Source organism: Trichosurus vulpecula, chromosome 1 (genome assembly GCF_011100635.1).
Source record: "Trichosurus vulpecula isolate mTriVul1 chromosome 1, mTriVul1.pri, whole genome shotgun sequence".
Classification (NCBI taxonomy): Eukaryota; Metazoa; Chordata; class Mammalia; order Diprotodontia; family Phalangeridae; genus Trichosurus; species Trichosurus vulpecula.
In genome coordinates this window covers 273,323,151-273,329,155 of record NC_050573.1, presented here as the reverse complement: position 1 = coordinate 273,329,155, position 6,005 = coordinate 273,323,151, and positions in this window count along the sequence as shown.

Below are 6,005 nucleotides of genomic sequence, written 5' to 3'. Positions count from 1 at the left end.
CCTCATTTTACTCCTGCTTATTCTTAAAAGTATGGATGACTCTCATATCATTCTTTCTTTCTCAGAAAATTGTGAGCCAAACATTTGCCCGACACTCTGAACTACTGATGGCTGGACTAGAGCCATGTGCCAGGACCCTGGACAGGCAACCACTTAGGAGGTAATACAATAGAGTTTCATGAAGGAATACTTTTTAATTTTTACATGTGGTCATACTTTTTCCACCACTATTGTTTATTTTGTGATATCAAGGAATATGAAGATACTGGTAGACAAGAACACAAACACAAGGGGATATAACATTCGAACCTTGCCTAAGGTATTAAAGGGTGCTGCTAGGTGGTGTGGTGGTTAGAGCGCCAGTCTTGGAGTCAGGAAGACTCATCTTTGTGAGTTCAGATCCAGCCTCAGACCCTTCCAAGCTGTGTGACCCTGGGTAAGTCATTTCACCCTGTTTGCCTCAGTTTCCTTGTCTGTAAAATGAGCTGGAGAAGGAAATGGCAAACTAGTCCAGTGTTCTTGCCAAGAAAAATCATAAAAGAGATCACAAAAAGACATGACTGAACAACGATAATAACAAGGTATTAAAATGACTTGTTTTACCTTTTCTGCCAGTACCCTCTGAATAGCACACATTCAACCAGTGCTATCCACAATAAAACCTCCTTATCTGGGGAACATAGATGACAAAACAACCTGTTCTGAATCAGTGACCAAAAGCGCTGTGGTGAGGAAGGACAGATTAAAGCAATAAATCTACAGATATTGTTAAACAAATCAAAGAAAGACAGCAGGTCCATAGCTGCAGGGACAATATCTTATAGAATTTGGGATCCTTCAGGGCAGTCACACTGTAGTCATAGATGAAGCTCAGTGACAATACACTTGGTCAACTAAAGTGGCCACATTTACATGGCTGATAACCAGCAATAAATAGAAATCCTTTGTTAATTCACATACCCCCTTTCCTGAGGTGATGAGTGCACTTCTTCTCCCCTGCTGGAAGTATTATTCTTGCCCTGTATCACTATCAGTTTGATATAGTCAGATGGATAATGTCTGTTTCCAGGTTAGCCAGGTGATTGTTGCAGCTGAAGAGAGACCTTACGAACTGGGCATTAGTCCAGCTGCGTTAGCATACAGGTATAGAGATTCCTATGTTCCTGAATGTAGAATTATGGACAGCAAGAAGCCTTCCCAGATACAAGATTGAAATGTGCAGAGATGGCACTTATCTTGGGAATTATAAGGATCATCCTAACCAACTCGATAATTCAATTCAACTCCTGGGAAGTTCACTCGACTGAGCTCCGTGGGCCTATTTCACAACTCCCAATGGCCAGGACTCACAGAATTAAACTTGTTTGGCCCTCTGACACATCGAATCTGCTCCTTGCTAGGTTTCATGTCTCCGACTTAGCAAGTAGCTCCGCTGCAAATTTTCATGGCCAATGGAGAGTGACCAGAGAAAAATTCTTTCCTACTGAAAAAATGATGGACTATTCCCTCTCAAGAATTGAGTTCTTCTTGTCATAGCTGTTTCTTCTCCACTGCCAGAACTCATTCCTCAAAGCTATCTCCTGCCTTAAATGCCTCCCTATAGAGAGTTGTGTCTTACTTTTAAAAGGGCAACATGGGGCATGGTCAATCTTTTGGCCAACTAATGACTAGCCTAATTTCACCAAGCTTTACTGAAGACCCATTTTTGCCCCTTATAAAATTAGACACACACATTGTCTCTGTGATCAAATGTAAAATCCTGTTTGGCTTTTAAAACCATTCATAACCCATCCCTTTCCTCCCTTTCCACTCTTCTTACATTTTATTGCCCTTTGCTTACTCTAAAATCCAGCACTACTGGCTTTCTTGCTATTCTTCACAGGTATCACACTCCATCTTGACTCTGCACATCCATGCCTGGGATGCTCTTCCTCCTCATTTCTGCCTCCTGGCTTCCCTCTTTCCCCTCAAGACTCAACCCAAAACCCAATTTGTAGAAGACGCCTTCCCTGGCACCACTCCCTCTCCCAATGCTAGTGCCTTCTCACTAACGTTACCTCTCATTTACACTGTATTTGTCTCCACATACATAGTTATTTGCTCATCGTCTCTCCCACTAGACTGTAAGCTCCCTGAGGAAAGGGATCTTTTTGGTATTCTTTGTATCCTTAGTACACAGTGGCTGATGTATGCTAAGTGCTGAATGAATGCTAATTGACTTTAACCCTAACACTCCATTGTCTTTACTCTCTGCTCCTTACATTCTATGATTTTGTCAGCTGGGTGAGGACAAGATAATTTGATCTGGAGTCTATCAGCTGATCATCTCTCCTCCACTCCCACTATAGACGCCAAGGCATGCTGATGGAGCCTGTATTGTGAGGTACAGGGAATTGCTACGAAAATAAGCCTGGAAAGGCAGGTTGAAGCAAGAATGTGAATGGCTTTAAATATGAGACAGAAGAGTTTATATTTTATCCTAGAGACAATGAGGTCACGTACAGTGACGTGGTGAGAGCTGTGCTTTAGTAATATCATTATGGAAGCTATCTGGACACTGACTTACTGTGTAACTTTGTTTGCCTCAGTTTCCTCATCTTTAAAATGAAGATAATAAAAGCAACTACCTCCCAGTGTTATTGTGAACAAACGAAATGATAATTGTAAAGCACACCGTGCCTGGCACATAGTAAGCGCTATATATTAGTCATTATTATTGCTTCCACTGCTGTGTTGCTGTTTCTTGTTGCACCATCCACTGCTATCATCCCTTCGAAGGATCAGAGGATCAGAAATTTAGAGCTAGAAGGGATCTTGGTGGGCACCTAGCCCCAGAGACTGACACATGTGCAGAGAGACCCTAATGCCACTTTCCACTAGGAGGAGAATGGAGAGCCTGCTTCTGGGAGAGTCATGATGACATGCAATGGAAGTACCTCTGAGAAACTTTGGAGTTTGCCTCGATAGTCTGTAACTGCTTCTGGTCTACTAACCATGTGGTAAACAGTGGTCCCCTTGATTGGCTGCAGTTATGGGACCAGAAATGAGGATGCCTTCAAAGCCTCATCAGTCTTGGCCTCCTTCTTTCTCCTGGTGGATCTCTTCTCTTTGTTTGACCACTTCACTGAGGCACATGATGAGAGTCAATGCCAGGGGTGGGGAACCTATGGCCTTGAGGCCACACGTGGCCTTCTAGAACCTCAGGTACAGCCCTTTGACTGAGTCCAAGTTTTTCAGAACAAATCCTTTTATTAAGGGGATTTATTCTGTGAAGTTTGGATTCAGTCAAAGGGCTGTACTTGAGGACCTAGAGGGCCTCAAGGCTGCAGGTTCTCCACCCCTGGCCATGCTGTAAAAGTAAAAGTTTTGAACGTTTTCTCTCCAAAGTTGACATGTGGTACCTATGACATCAGGGCCTAGTCATTGACCTCTACATTTGTTCTTTCATTTTATGTGAACAAGTTGGAGGTTATGACCTTGTGGGTTTTGAAAGGTCAAGAGAGTGAGTCAGCCAGGTGTTTGGGCATCCAGAGTCTGGGGATTGAAACCATACTGGTTTTGCATCTCACCCAGCATTGTTGCCCCCAGGAACAAGAAGCAGAAGAGCAAACTTCAGACCCAACCCGGGGGAAGATACATCTGGCAGTGATCTGGTTTGGTGTGACCCTGGTAGTACCCATGATGCTAAGAATTAGTCTACTCTCCATAGAGAGCAAAGTGATATAGGGGACTAAGGACCCTGAAATGCTTGGGGAAAATGTTTATGCTTTTTTATTGCTATATCATCTATATCTGCATCTATCGATTGAGAGAGAAGGGAGATAGGGAAGAAACATTTATTAAGCACCTCCTATGTGCCAGGCACTGTGCTAAGCCCTTTACAAATCTCATTTGATACTCACAACAACCCTGAGAAGTAACTGATATTATTATCCCTTACAGTTGAAGAAACAGAGGCAGACAGAGGTTAAGCAACTTGCCCAGGATTATACAGCTAGCAAGTGTCTGGGATTGGATTTGAACTCAGGTCTTCTTGATTCCAGGGAAAGCACGATACAGGGATTGTCTCTGAGAGACAGATAGACAGAGACAGACAAAAGTCACAGAGAGACGGAGAGAGATATTCCTTCATAAAAGCCTGTTGATGCTAATTGTTTAAATGGAACTGGAGTGATAGTCATTTACTGGTGGCTAACACTAGGAGGAACACAAATGATGAAAGTTTAAGTCAATTAAGTTAGTGAAGAGATATCTCAACCCCTCAGTGTCATCCCTGGAACCTTGAGAGGGAAGATAATACATCTCTGGCCCTGGGATAATGAGCCAGAGCTTACTTCCCTCGTATTGATAAAGAACTGGAGGCTCAGAGAGATCGCCTAAGACTTGTTTAAGATCACAGAGGCATTAAGTAGCAGACACTATCTCCTAATAGCAGACACTATTTCCACTTCTTCTTTTCCTTCTTAATCTATTATTGGCTTTCATCTTTTGATCTCTTCCTTTAGTCCTAGTCCATCACTAGCTCTAGATTCGTATCCACAAATAAATCAGTATAATATACTGCTTGACACACTGGATAGAGAACGGACCTCAGAGTTGGGACGACTGGTGTTCAAGTCCTTACTGACACATACTGACAAGGCATAGGTCCAGACAAAAAGTTTTCTGTTTCAACATTGCTCTTTCCTCTGCCCTTGAGTCCCTGGGCCTCTTCGATTTTTGACATTCTCACCCTGCTAACATCTAACCCTGGGGAACCCTTGACAACTGTTTTCTTGGTCCCCTTTCTATGAATGCAGTACCAGTCATTCCCCAGTTGATAAATGGTCAAAGGATATGAACAGGCAGTTCTTTGATGAAGAAATCAAAACTATATATAGTAATATGATGAAATGCTCTCAATCACTATTGATTAGAGAAATGCAAATCAAAACAACTTTGAGATATCATCTTATAGATTGCATATATACATATATATGCGTGTGTGTGTGTATATACATGTATATATATATATGTGTATACATATATATATATGTGTGTATACATATATATATATATAGAGAGAGAGAGAGAGAGAAAGAGAGAGAGAGAGAGAGAGAGAGAGAGAGAGAGAGCCTAAAATGATTGAAGGGAAAAGTGACAAATGTTGGAGGGGATGTGGAAAAACTGGGACACTGACTCAATGTTGTTGGAGTTGTGAACTGCACATCACTCCTTTATTATAGTGAACAACAAAAAAAGGGGTGGGGCAGGGTTAGTACAGTTATGCTAAAACTGATGAGGACCCAGGTGGCTGGACATAAGGTAGAAGGCAATGGGACACTGAGACACGTTTCAACATGATCTAGTGGTAGTTCACTGCCACATAATATAGCAGGGGCTATAAAACACACAATGGGATATACTCATTCACTCCTTAGAAATCAAGGAACTCTCTCTTCTCTGACACAGCTTGAGATCTCTGATGACTATCAAGTGGGACAGATTAATTTCAAAAGCCACTAATAACCAGCCTAGGAGGGTCTTTTGTGAAAGCAAATGCAACAGGTAAACATTAGGACATAATCTCAAGCTCCCAGATCCATTTTTCTTGGATTAAGGAGGAAATAAAGATTTTCATGATTTGTTAAATGACCACCCAGCTTATGGGCAGCTTGCAACAATAGCCCCCTGAGAGGGCTGCCCTACTGGCAGGACTGGCTCATAGGAATAACTGGACCGATTGCTTCTTTCAACTCCCCACACTGGTCACTTCTTACTACGTTCCCATCCCTAACCCCTAATCAGGTTCTTTCTGAGCCAAACCACCCAGGAGGCATTCTGACTAATGTGGTTGAGGAGAAGGGCAACAAGAAAGAAAAGAATTGGTCTGAAATAGGGAGGAAATGAGGAAAGGAACCCTCAGTCCCCCACCTGCAGCTATGTTTTGTGATCCCTAAGGCATGGTCAGTGTGTGGAGCAGGCAGGGGAGAAATGTGGTGGGGACAGTGAGAAGGGAAGGGCCT